This window comes from Mustela lutreola, chromosome 3, assembly GCF_030435805.1.
Source record: "Mustela lutreola isolate mMusLut2 chromosome 3, mMusLut2.pri, whole genome shotgun sequence".
NCBI classification, from domain to species: Eukaryota; Metazoa; Chordata; class Mammalia; order Carnivora; family Mustelidae; genus Mustela; species Mustela lutreola.
In genome coordinates this window covers 90,691,123-90,704,999 of record NC_081292.1, presented here as the reverse complement: position 1 = coordinate 90,704,999, position 13,877 = coordinate 90,691,123, and the positions used below count along the sequence as shown (strand labels likewise).

The 13,877-nt window shown below is 46.5% G+C and overlaps 1 pseudogene; it reads right to left on the bottom strand.

Annotated features, from left to right (window-relative positions):
- Positions 1–7,548: 7,548 nt before the first annotated feature.
- LOC131827881 (rRNA-processing protein FCF1 homolog) lies at positions 7,549–13,674 on the bottom strand (annotated as a pseudogene).
- Between the last annotated feature and the right edge of the window lie 203 nt (positions 13,675–13,877).

Here is a 13,877-nt window from a genome sequence, read left to right as displayed (position 1 = left end):
ATATAAAGGGCAGTGAGCAAGTCTGACTTCTGTTTTGGAGATCAAATCAGTTGGTTTTGCTGATGGATTAGATACGAGAAAAGGGAAAGGGGGAATTTATCCCAGGGGCTGAGGCTTTAGCCAGTAGGAGGTGGGGATGCTGTTTACTAAGATGGGGAGACTGGGACAGGAGAAGGTTGAGGAGTGAGCAGGATAGAAATCATGGTGAAAATAAGACTCCTGTTACATATTCATTGAGAAATATGCTGCAGGCAGCTGGCCATGTGAATCTCAGCTCCAAGGGCGGGTTAGGATTAAAGACGTTCACTTCAGAGCCTTCAGCTTCTACAAAGAACTTAAATCAATGATGCTGAATGGAATCGGTTAAAGCAGTGGTTTTTAAACTGGGGCTGGGAGGCAAGGAGTTTTGCTCCCAGGGCCGACTGAACAATATCTGGCAACATTTTTGGTGGTCACCACTTGGGGGGTGCTGCTGGCATCTAGTGGCTAGAGACCAGAGATGCTGCTAACTGTCCTGCAGGGCACAGGACAGCCCCACAGCAGAGAATCACCCACCAGGTATCAATAGTGCTAGGTTGCGAAAGCCTGATCGAGGGAGAGAGAGAGAGAGAGAGCGAAAGCATAGCTACAGAAGACCCAGAATCAAGCTCTTCAAAGGGGCGGAGATGAAATAGAGAAGCAAATTGCGAATACAGGTCCAGGATGGTAGGAAGAGAAACCAAGTGATTAAGAGGGCACTAAGGAAGCGGGAACCTAGAGACACCGAGTACATCCACGTTTGCTAGTGATAGGCGTGTATGGTGCATGGACCGCCTATGAGAATTCATACACCTTGCACATTTTTAAGTGGGCATCTGAAACTTTTTAATCATAAACTTTTCATCACAATATATGTATATTTTATTAACTAGGTGTTGAAAATATTAAACATTTAAAAAATGAGATAGAGGGCACCTGGGTGGCTCAGTCACTAAGCAGCAGCCTTTGGCTCAAGTCATGATCCCAGGGGCCTGAGATGAAGGCCCACATTCCTGATCAGCAGGAAGCCTGCTTCTCCCTCCCTGGCTCTCCCTACTTGTGTTGTGTGTGTGTGTGTGTGTGTGTGTGTGTGTGTGTGTTTGTGTGTGTGTGTCTCTCTCTCTCTACCAAATAAATAAATAAATCTTTAAAAAGAAAATGAGATAGGAAAGGATCGACTTCATTGGAATAACATTTGCTTGCTACAAGTTGATTTTTTTTAAGCAGAACAGTCTCATTTTTTGTTATTTTATTTCCCAAAAGACACTGGAATGGAATGAAACCATTAAAATCCTTACTTGTGCCTTTCCCTATTATGTCCCTAAAAATATGTAGTTTAATTTAAATATGAAGGAATGAGTGTCACTAACCAAAACTGATTGTTATTCTGATGTCAGAGCACTTCCAACATCTGCCCAAATCCCCTTTCTGATGTTAACCTTTACCCTAATAAGGAGAGGAAGCCCTAAAAGCAGAGCCCCAGGACTGCCCACAGAAGGGCATTATTTGAAACAAAACTGGTATTTCAACTTTGGTATCAGCCCAAGTCCTACACTCTAATAAGATCTGAGAGGAGTGTCTTGATCTTCCAGGAAGGAGAGGAGTATCCTGATATCAGACCCAAGAATGGGCATATCATCGATCCTACAGAGCACACATGGAGTTTGAATCTGGAAATGGACTCCCTTAAAATGATCTGCACATAAGGATTCTTTATAGAGATTTTTCAACTACCCTTGGGGACATGGTACCCTACACCCACAGGTGTAGACAAATATTTTACAAGCTATGCTGGGAATGAGGTGGGGAGAGAAATATGGAGGTTGTTATAGGAAGATAGAAGGTTAAAGGAAGTTTTTGTTTGGGTTTTTTCCTTTTGTTTTTAAGAAAAAGGTCATTTGTCTTCTGACTGGAAGGATCCATTGGAACGAGAACTTGATATTGACCCTGGGAGTGGAGTCCTGGAGAGGGCTGGAGGGAACAAATCCCAGACACAAGGAAGAACAAACCCAATCTGGGGATGTCTGCTCTTCTCAATAAACCTGCTCTGTCTTCAACTCTTTCTGTGTTTCTTGTACATTTCTCCAATTACCATGTAAATTCCATGATGCCAGGGACTTTTCTGTGTCGTTCGCCACAGATTTACAAACACTCGGGGCAGTGTGTAGCACTGACTAAATATTTGTTGAGTAAATGTCTAAAAACAAATTAAAAATGGATACAAATGTAGGTATAGATTTGATTGGGTGGTGGTAAGATAAGGGAATTCCTACACAAAGGGCTTTTATTTTCTTGAAGTGTGACACTAGTCATGAAGTTTTGGAACACAGGTGAGGTTTGGTGGGGTGAGGTCCAGAGCCGATGACCAAGAAAGGATTCTTGAGACGTCTTAGGTGCAAATGGTGGTTTTATTAAAACACAGGGATAGGACCCAAGGGCAGAAAGAGCTGCTCAGACAGAGGCATGGTTGACTGGGAGCTGAGGAAGGTGAGGACAGAGGGGGTGTCCAGAAGGACTGTCATATGCTAAAGAAGAATTTCAGGATAAGGGAGACCTGGTTATTGTAATGTCAAGGCTGTTTTTGCCTCTAATGAGGGAAAGCATGAAGACAGTCGGGAGTTTCCTGGAGATATGTTACATTCCTCCTATCACACATCCTTGTCAGTGGGCTTTGGGCTTAGAAGAAATTCAGTTTTATTACACTTCCCTCCCCCTTAGCCTCCCAGAATTTTATGGAGGGGAGGGTGATGGTGATGTTAGGGCTTCCGGAAACTGAGGTATGGGTGTCTGGAAGTCAGGCTATTGATGAGAAAGCTTCTTCCTTCCTTGTAAGTCGCTAGGACATTCATAGATGGAGGGAGACTCCTGTCCTGCAGGACTTGGATCTCTATCAGTTAAGCATTGTTTTTCCTTTAGGGCAGCCAGGAGTGCATGAGGAATGTTACACATATGGCATGGGGAGAGGGTGTAGGGTGCCAGTTTCTGCTTTGTCCTAAGCTTGCCTTCTGCTCCCTCATCCCTAGGACAGGAGCTGGGAGTGAGGTGACATAGTTCAGAAGAGGTGGGGGTAGGAATTGTTGAGGCAAGTCTTGAAGGTGTGAAACGGTCATCCATTAGAGGGAAAGCAAACTCACCAGAGAGACAAGGGAATTTGAAGCCAGGGTTGAGTATCCACTGGAGAATTGTAGTCAAGTGTTTTAAAGTACAGCAGTTTGGCTCAGCTGTATGATTCCTTCCTGGTTTCTGGTGCATGCCGCTGGCATTGGTAGAATCATTTCTAAAGAAACAAAGCAAAAGAGGATAAGCCTTTCTTTCACAAACTATGATGAATCAAGTTTTGAACATGCTGGGCTTTGAGGCACAGGTGGGACATCAGTGAAATGGCATGAGTAGGTAGTCAGTTACACGGGTCTGGTGGGTAGGAAAGAAACAGATGGTCATATATCAGTGGGAGAGATGTTGGCTAGGTAATGGGAGCTGAAACCAAGGGCACAGTTGATATCACTACAAGAGAGGGTAGCTTGGAAGAGAAAGGTTAACTGAACCCCCGGGGAAACCCTGATGGGAATGTCACATGCATTTCTCAGGCATGCCAATGTTGACACAGATTACTGTAACTCCTGGGGGCCAGAAGCCATGTCTTTGAGATTCATTCATTCTCTGCCTCTGGCATAGCGTGGGCCACATTGAAGGTAATTCTAAAATTCATTCCGATTTGATTTCATTGCACTTTTCATTTACCAGAATCTTGTCATGGTTTGCTAGTGTATCATTTTCTCGAAAAGATTAAATAAGGACCATTTTACAAATATGAGATGAATGCCTGAAGGGATTTTGTTTAATTCATTCATTAGCTCGGGAACCACTAAGATGTTACCACCACTTCAAGCAAGAATCTCAAGGCAGACACATATACAATCAGTAATACTTAAACGAATTTGCTTTGATAGATGCAAATAGATATGCAAATAGAATGCAAATGGATGCAAAACTGCCTTCTACCAAAGGAAAGGGGGTCAACTGTACTTCCAGTGGACAAAATTCATTTACATATAGCTAGACAAGATCATCTGCATCCACATCAATTATGTACAATCTATAGAGTTGCGAAATAGCTCAAAGACAAGAAAGGCACAGAATATCCCATAGAATTGGTCAGCCCAGAAGGGTACATGAGACAACACCTGTTTTCACTTGGAAGACACTATAATCTTTTAGGTTCATTTCAATGTCTTTCGTGATTTTGCCTATGCTTTAAAAGAAAAAAAAGTTACCCTTATCATTCTTATTAGTTTGAAAAAAAACTAATAAAATACTAGTCTGTTATAAAATACACATGGAAGAATGTTCTGGCACTATCATACCCAATTTGGGGTACTAACTGATTAGGAAGATGAGGCAGAATTTGGGAGCCCCTAGAATGAGTCTGTTTCCGGTTGGAATGGGAAACATTTAAGAATCAAACTAAATGATCTCAAATCCACTCTGGAATGAAACAGGTTATAAGGAAAATACAGAATATGTTGAAATGGACCTGTTGGCTCATTGTGAGCTTTCCTGGTCAAATGGAGACCTCTACCATGATGCTTGTCCTCCATGTCCCACCCATCCCATACCTGCTATCCTGGCACCAAAGGGCCACCAGACTTTAGGCTCGGTCTGCAGTTCCAAATGGAAACCCTCTGTTCCCACAGTAGTGGACAGGATGACTCTGGTTGCTGGTGGAAGCGTCAGCTGCTTTAGTCCAACAGTTCAAGAGAGGATCAGAAGAGCATAAGGACGATATTGGAAAAAAATGCTCAGAAGAATTTCCAGAACACAATATTTCTCTTTGCAATTTTTGAGTGTTCTGTAGCCAACCTGCCAAAAAAAAAAATGTGAAAACTATAAATAGAGAGGAGTGGGAAGAAGAAATGAGGACCTGTCACAGTGCCAGCAAAAATAGGGAACTGGGAATTTTCCAGAGATTCAGAGTCAAAGGGGGTTAATATTTATTTAGAAAAGAAGTCGTGGGCACAAGCTCTAGGATGAAATGAAGGCAAGAGAGGCAAGTTAGGGAATCGAGAGAGAGAGAGAGACTTCAAGATAAAAAAAAAGTCAACTTAAAGTCTCATTCCTCATTAAGGAAAGTACAGATCAGAGAAGAGGGGAGAGACTGGGATATAGTTGATCGCCGATTGTGTCTGGCTCTGATTAGCAGCTTTGTATCCACTTTTTAATTTCATCTTCCAGCCTGTTTCCTGGATTCCAGCTTCTATTTCCTATGAAATAGGTACCATCACCAAAGACGAGAGTCAAACATGTAACAGTAGTCAAATCTTTAACAGTGCGGACAACTAACTAACCAAAAGCTGGCCCGGGGACCCCTGCAGAGTCAAGTGTTACATGCCCAGTGCCTGGATCGCGAGGCCATGGTAGGGTCCAGGGTAGGGAGACACACAGCAGGTTCTGGCCAGAGGCTAGTCACCAAACTTTGTGTGGTTGAAGGGGTGTGTACCAGCTGAATGTCAGCTCCCAGATGAAACTGAGAGAAATGTCCTTTGGGAAGGTTTCCGCTGACTCTCTGCCTTTCCTTCATCCTCCCCAGGGTGTTCCATTAGCATTTGGGGTCTGGGGTCTTGCCTGTTGCTCCTGGCTTTTGTGGGCCATGCCACTGCCACAGCCAGGGCTCCAAGGGGCAGTGCACTGTATGGGCTCTTGACTGTTCCCTCCTGACTCTCGGAAGGAGAACAGGCAGCAGGGGTTTTCATTCTTTGTTGGCATCTACTCTCTTCAGCAACCCCAAGATCAGTACCCCAGGCTGCACAAGCTCAGGTTCATGTCTTTACCAAAGGCCAGCAATAATTTCAGAAAGGAATGACAATGAAGGTAAAAAACAGTTCAACTACTCGCTCATCTGGACTTCTAGAGCAGGTGGGGTTCCCAGACAACTTTTTTCCGTCGGTCTGGCACCCTTGCCCCCCCTCTCGGTGCCTTGGTGATGAGTGTGGACCTTGCTGTTTGTGCTGCCTGAATTTGCCCTTGTCGCTTATTAGCACGGTGTCCCTAAAAGTCTGAGAGGCTAAAAGTCATGCCTCTCAGAGCCAATCGGAATAGCTTATTAGACCTATTGATTCTGGCAGAGTGGGCCTGTGTGGAAATCTCTCTTCTTCATCCCTCCTCCTTCTCAGTCTTCCCCTCCTCCACCTCTTCCTCCTTCTTCTTTGATGTGTAAACCAAGGTATTTGGGGAGCAGGGAATGATGTGATGTTTGGGATTTACTTTAAAATATATTCCAGACCTCCCCTCTCCCCCAAAAACAAAAATACAGGCACTTTGGGGGCAGTAGAAGGAGGAGGGCCTATGAAACAGTTGGGGAAGCAGAGTGATAAGTACGCGGAAGGGCTGGGATCCTTCTGCTCTACACACTTTGGTGTATGCTTGAGAATTTTCATAATAAGAGTAAACAAACAAAGACCAAATAATGAGGCTTTCATTCTCTACATCCAAATGACCACAACAGGGCATAGAATGCACTTTCATAGTTGCTCCCCTGGCAATTTTTTCTGATTCTCCAAATAAGATTCCAGCTTTCATCCTACCTGTCATAGTCTCTGGATATTGACGTTTTCCTCAACAAGGCCTTGCCAGGCCCACTGCTAGGGAATGTATTGTTTCAGATTCTGTACTCAGGTTTTAAAGATTTTTATTTATTTATTTATCAGAGAGAGAGGGGGGAGAGAGCGAGCACAGGCAGACAGAATGGCAGGCAAAGGCAGAGGGAGAAACAGGCTCCCTGCTGAGCAAGGAGCCTGATGTGGGACTTGATCTGAGGACCCTGTTATCATGACCTGAGCCGAAGGCAGCTGCTTAACCAAGTGAGCCACCCAGGCGTCCCTGTACTCACGTTTAAAAAAAAAAAAAGTGACCAGTTTCCCGTTTGGAGTGACTCGAATGCAGGACTCACAGTAAGCCATTGTCTTGCTGTGTCCCATCCCTTTCTAAGGACTGCTCCTGCTATCTCTGGGAGATCACAGCATAGGGAGGGGCAGCCCAGTCCTGGGCCATTACAGCAAAGCTGCAGCCTGAAGGGCACGGGTGAGATCTGTGGTTTGAGCTGTCCGAGTCTCACGGAGAAAAAAAAAGAGAAATTAATCATCATTTGACCATGACATTCCCACTAAAAAGGAGGACTGTGGGAGAAAGAGCAAGGGAAGAGGAAAGAAAAATCTCAAAATAAAAGTGGGGTGGATGGCAGGAGGAGGAGAGGGTCTCGGAAATTGGGGGCGGTGTGGCGATCGAACCAACGCTAGCCACAAACACAGGATTCCGCCCATTAGTCTAGAGTGGACTGGACATAAACATGCTCGCACATCTACTTGTCGGCTGCGTTTTGTCGGCCGGCCCGGTAGCGAAGTGATTCTTTAAGAGCTCTGAGAACCCAAACTTGTGGCCGCCCCGCAGCTGAGCTGAAGTGGAGCTGGGAGCTGCCCAGACGACCCGAGGCTGCCAGCTGACCACCTTCCTCCCTAGAGATCGCTGGAGCCAAACTCAGCGGGGGAGAAGCCACACTCGCGGGTGGGTCCCGGGGCTAAGGGCGGAAGCCGGGTTCCCACAGAGGACTCCGCGCCCAGGTGGCTGCAGCGGCGGCGCCCGGGACCATAGGCCTGACACCCGGACGCGCCCCCCTCTCTGGACAACCGGCCGCAAAAGTAAAAGGCCAGCATCCCGCCACGGCTATGCTTCCCGCGGGACAATCTCGGGAGAAGGTCCTGGAAGAGGTTCGCAGGCCGATTTTCCGAGGGAAAGGGCGAGGTGGGGAGGGAGCGCCCCTGACCCTCCCCGCCCTCCCTTCTCCCGCTCACCCGGCATCAACAGCGGCGGGGCTGCCCTGCAGAAACGTAGGCGAGGTTGTAGTGTCGCCCTCCGCCGCCGCTCGGGGGCAGGACCACCTGCTGGCTCGACCGCAGCGGCCCGCGCGCCTCTCTTGGCGGAGGCAGGCGGAGGCGAGCCTGCGGCGTCCTCTTTCATTGGCCCGGCGGGGGCGCTGCCATGTTGGAGCAAGCGGTGCCTTCTGTGCGGTGGAAACGCCATGGCTTCACCGGTACCGTCCGGGAGCGCAGCCTCCTACCTTTCCTCCTAGCTCGAGTGTTGGTGCTGAGAGGCGGCGGCCGGCGGGATGGAGAGAAGTAAGATGAACCTGCCCAAGGGGCCGGACACGCTCTGCTTCGACAAGGACGAGTTCATGAAGGTGCACGCCTGGGCTCTGCTCCCCGGAGCCGGGCCGTGGGTGGCCTGCCCTCCTTGGCCCTCCCGGTCCTCTCCTCGGGCTTCTCCTGCGGGCTTCCTGGGCTGTCCCCGCCCCGGACGGGTCCTCGGCGGGGACCTCACTGCACTTCGCAGTGAGTCTCTTGGCCTCGGGTGGGCTAGGTGCAGCCTGGAGAAAGCACTCCTGTGAAATCGTGCACATTGAATGAAAAGGCCTGAAAGTTCAGGGCAAAACGCATCTCTGAACACACGTACTTACCAGGAATTGGGTCAAAAAGGCACTTAACCTAACGTTTATGCCTGACTTTCGTCTTAAGCTCCCGGAATGAGAAATCTGAAAGACTGTACTGTCCTTACTGGTTCTGGTCCAGTACTACAAAGCATACCAAGCTCCTTTTCTAAAGTTGCCCTACTTCTCTTGGTGAGGTCAGCCTGAAGTTGGCAGCAGATAACTGTAGGACATAAACTTACAGAATAGAAATTTAAACTGAAAAGACTTTACTGACAGGAAAGGTTCATCAGACATAGCCTTGAAAATGTCCCAAGGTTTGAATTAGAGCCAGGAGGAGCTTTATCTGTTTTCTGTATCCCTCTGGGTCTGTACTTAAACTATCAAAACGTATATGTTTAATTTCTAAGGATTGGGATTTAGTAGCTGGTTTCAGTGTTAAAAAGTTTTGGCTCTGTAGGTACCTAAAATTATGAAAAGAGTTTGAATTTCTTACTTTTTTATGGCTTCAAGTCACAATATGTTTTTTTCTTTTTTGGGTTAACCAGCTAGTTCCTTTTTGATACTTGCATTCAGATCACATCTCCCAAACTCTGGCTTTAAAAGTGCTTATGTCTGGATCCTCTGCGGTGTGGCCATATCATTTTTAATATGTAGGGATGTCTAGACGAAGGTATATTGTACTCTTGTTCTTGTATGGTGATGTTAAGCCACTGTAATAAAAGGTGTAAATTGAATGGAGTGTCTGAAGGAGAGCACAGAGTGAATTCTCTGATCCAGAAACCTCTTGTTAATGAAGGACACGTGATGAGGAGAGAGGTCATTGGAAGAAGAAAAGGCACACACACAGACTTAAAGAATGTCAAAGCACGGAAGTCTCTTTAGCTTGTCTGTCTTTGGACTTCGTCAGGCTTTCTTTGGGCCTAACACTAGCATTTTCTCGCACTTCCTTGCCCCGCCATCTTTCTCACTCTGAGCTGACAGAATGCCTTTGGTCAAAGCAGCTTTGAAAATAGAAATCTCAAAATAGCAGTTCTAAAGTAGGACTTAGAGGTAGGAAGAGAGCAAACTGGGAAAGTGGCTAGAATGCCAGCAATTCCATATTTTTTCAAGGCTCTGACATTTCTGAATATAATGTATAATTTGTAGTGTTAATGAACGTGACCCCTTCATACATAGAAGGAAAATACATGGAACAGCTGTTCTGTGTAAAGTGGTATTGATCTTCTATGTGGGAGCTGGAGATAAAAGTTATATGCAATTTGTGTTTCCGTCAGAGAGATGTTAAGTTACAGTTCCGAGGCAGAAATGAGTGGAGAGCTTGCTGTCGGGGTTGTATTTCTACATAGGTGTCTTGTTTGGCACATTTTGGAATGAGACTGGGATGGTAGAAAGGGAGATGAGGTGGGGCTGCGGGTTGCACCTTGGACACTGCATACATTGAGGGGTCCACGTTGATGCAGTCTTCATGGTAGAGCTGCAGTCAGGTTTACAGCAGGAAGTTGCATGGTCATATCTGTTGAGTTCGAGCTGACTGGTGGCAAGAGACTACTTAAAAAGTCATGTTTATGAGATCTAATGAGAAATAGAAGGGGAAAGGTATGCAAAAGAGGTAGGTGATCAAAGTGCAGGAATGGCAGATGGGGAAGGGTCACCTGGGTCAGAGGCACTGGCAACATCATACTTTGTCGGCTTAGAAATACGAAAATCCTTTGGGTTGACAGCCAAATAATAGATGAGCAGGACATAAGGTATTGGTAGTAGGGGGAGAAAGTGGCATAACAGATAAATTAGACCATTTACATGGGTGTGCTATTGACATCACATGTAGCCTTCCTCTTCCATCTCAACATATGACTTCATCTCCAGTCGTACAGAAAAATTAGCAGCCATCCCACGGGACCTCCTCCATCCTGCTGATCATGAGCCCATTCTTGTATTTGTCCCCTTCTCCTCCTCGCCTGGTACGGGGAGGGGCTCTCCTTCCTCCTCGGGTTCAGTCTCCACTCTGGCACGGAGTCCATGCCCTCCCGCCCTTCCAGGAGCCTGCGAGGATCCTCTCCCCTGCACTCCTTCCCATCATGCGCTCCTGTTTGATTCTCTCCCACTTGACTGCCCCACCTCTAGGTATTGCCCTGTCACTGTTGTGCATCACAGCCAGTGCTCAGGGGTTGACTTGACTTTCCCACCTTCCACCATTCAGGCCCTGTCATTCCACTAAAGAGTTCTTACCAAAACTGTTTCTAAGTCAGCACACCCGACCTTTCTCTGTCTCCTTACTCGACATCGCAGTAGACCAAATGCTCTGCATTGCTTCCTGTCTTTCTTCTACCTGTCTGATGTGTCTCCTGTGCAAAGTCATGCTCCTGGTAGCCACTGAATGCTAATTATGGGCTCAGCCCCGTGTTCCTTTCTTTCCCTAGATGACCTTTTGTGCAGCTTCATGACCACCTATCAGCAGGTAAGGCAGATTCCTGTCTCTGGCCCACACGCCTCCTGAGCACCAGTTCTGTGTATCGGACTTGCTGACCTTTCTTCTCGGATGTGTCTGTGGCCCCTCAGACTCATCAGGTTCAAGAAGGAATTCATGAGCACCTCCTCCACTGAAAACCACCTTTCTTATTCTATTGCCTCTCTCAGTAAATACTTCATCCGTTTAGCCTGGAGTCGGGAAACCAGAAGTCAACTCCTACTCTGTCACCTTTCCAAAATCTAGTCTGTCACACCAAGTCCTGTGGATTTCGCTTCCTAAACCTCTTGAGTCCATATACTTCTTTCCATCTCTTCTTGTACCTTTGCAGTGCGCCCTTGCCATCACACCGTAGAAGCTTCTCACCCAGTCTCCATGCGCCTTCCTTGTCTTCCTGGCCCCTGGTCTACACTGCAGGCAAGCCACTCTTGTCAGAATGCGGATGTGATCTTGTATGTACCAGGTGACTGGTCAGTCCACCAGCTCTTGAAAAACCATTTTCCCACGCACTCGAACGTATTTCAAAGAGAATCAGTCCCCCATGGGGTAGTTTTCCTTGGTAGACAGTTTGTTTCTGTGCTGAGCCAGTCTGCCTCCTTCGAACTTCTCTGTGTCAGTTCCTCTCTGGAACCTGTGGCTTCGTTGGCACCCCGGGTAGGCACATGAAGACCTTTTCCATGAGAAGTGAAGGCAGGAGCCCTCTGGACAGTGAATGTATGTACCCTCATGTTCCATAGGTAAAAGAACCGTGTGTGGGGGTTGGGGGGTAAGTCCTTGAGGCTCCTCTGTGTTCTAATTGGGTGAACTGGGAATTTTGAGACAGGCAGCAGGTCCTGTGTGTCCTTGTTTGCAGGGAGCATGCATTCTGATGGACAAAACGGAAAAGGGGAAGAATGAGCAGCTGCTCAGATCTGTTTGTACTGTGCTGGCTGATTAGCTGTGACCTGCAGATGTGGGTCCCATCCTCGGCTCTGCTCTCTGCCTGCTTATGTCTGACTTGGGGCAAATCACTCGCCTCCAGCCTTCTGTTTGCTTGTTAGTATAATGAGGTGGTGCTTATCTATGTGATCTTTGCCGGCTCCTCTGAAAAGACTCCAGTCCATCCTGGCTTGCAGATAAGGAAACTGAGGCCTGAGGTGTGATGACTTCCTTTAAAGCCACACAGCTAGTTGGGGCCAATCACAGGCCAGATCTCCTGACCCCCCACGCATCAGTCCTTGGAAATCCTACTGTAATATGTTCCTATCCAGAGGCCACAGGTGGGAACTGAGGGAAGTGGGACAATCAAAACATTAAGAATAGCGCAGAAGATGGCACAATGTCCGCATGCCTTGGCACCTGCATTTCACCAATAGGGCCACCTCTTACCTTAGAAGAAGTTCCCACAGGGCTGGTGATCTGGATGCCTGGCCTGGAGCTTAGCTACGGTAAATGGGACCAGAGGGAAGTGATGGCTGTTTGAGGTGGACTTTGTTGACGGCGGCTGGAGAGAGCAGCTGACTAGCAGCTGACAGAGGAGGAAGAGGGAAGAGTAACAGACAGCAGATAGCCGCAGGCCCGCATGTCAGCTACTGTTGCCCAGGGCCGCCCATCCCCAGGAGCTGTCTTCGTATCACAGGAGCTGAGTGCTTACCTTGTGGGTTCTTAGTTTGATGTCACGTCTTGATGACAAGATTCCATTCTCTTCTGCATCAGTTTGAGACAGACATCGTAATGAAATTCTAATTAGCCAAATATGGAATGTAAGTGTGGAACTCATTTTATAGAGAAATTTTCTTATGTGAACTACTTTCCCTGATGATAGAGGGGTTGTGACGATGTAACATCAGATATAGTTTATCTGATTGGCACTTGTAAGAAGGGTTCCCGGCAAAAAAGAACTGTTTTTTTGTTGTTGTTGTCCTCCCGTTTGATCTTTCCTTTCCATTCCTTTTTTTTTTTTTTTTGTTTTGTGAGCGGTCATCTGATTTATAAAAAGATGCAACAAAAAGTAAAATGGTACAAGATAATCAGTTTCAAAACATAAAAAAATGAGTGTCTTTAGCCATAGCTCAGAACAGAGGAACTGGGTAAGGAGAATTGCTTGTATGAACTGGCAACAGGAAAAGTTGGTAACGGAGAGCTGAGGAACTCTATTAAATAGATATAGGAGTGAGGGGCTCCATCCTCATCTGGCATTTGCTCAGTGTCGTCTATATGGTTAGAGATGTCCATGATGGGAACTCCAGCAATCTTCTGGGTCTGGGTCAGCTGATGCCACAGTGTAACACTCTGAATTTCTTCCATACTGAGCAGACATCTGCATAGTTTGTCTTGTGTGTACGTGGTAATCATTTGAATATTGGCTCTTTCTCAATCCTTAGAGCCTCTTGATACTTTCACCCCGGTTTCTCAGTTTCAGCCATTACACAGTCAGTTGTACAACTGGTACACTTGGCACACAGCCCGTCCATCATTGACCGGTCAAGTTTGGCTTAAATAGAAAAGTTGATAAAGTCGGTACCAACCAGGATGTGGTAAGTCGGCCCAGCTGTGTGTTTATATTGGAAAAAGCAGGAGGGATGTTGGGGGACTTCTCTTTCCTTGAGTGCATGGGATCCTTCTTTTCTTTCTTTTTAGGTTTTAATCTGTCCTTCTCTCAGAGAAGGATCTCAGAGCTAAGCATTCGCTTCCCGGTCACATACTTTCTTGCTTTCTCTTGCTTCCCCATGTTCACACCATGCCCATTTCTCCTTGCTTTTGATTTTCTAATTCACTCTTTGTAGTACCATAAAACTTATTTAAATAAAATGTTGGCCTACTAAGTTATTGATTATTAGTAAGTTCTTTGTTCAAAATTTGAGAGCAAGAAGTATTATGTAAATATATCTTTTTGTTATTTAACTAGTCTTACAACATTTAGCATCAAATTTC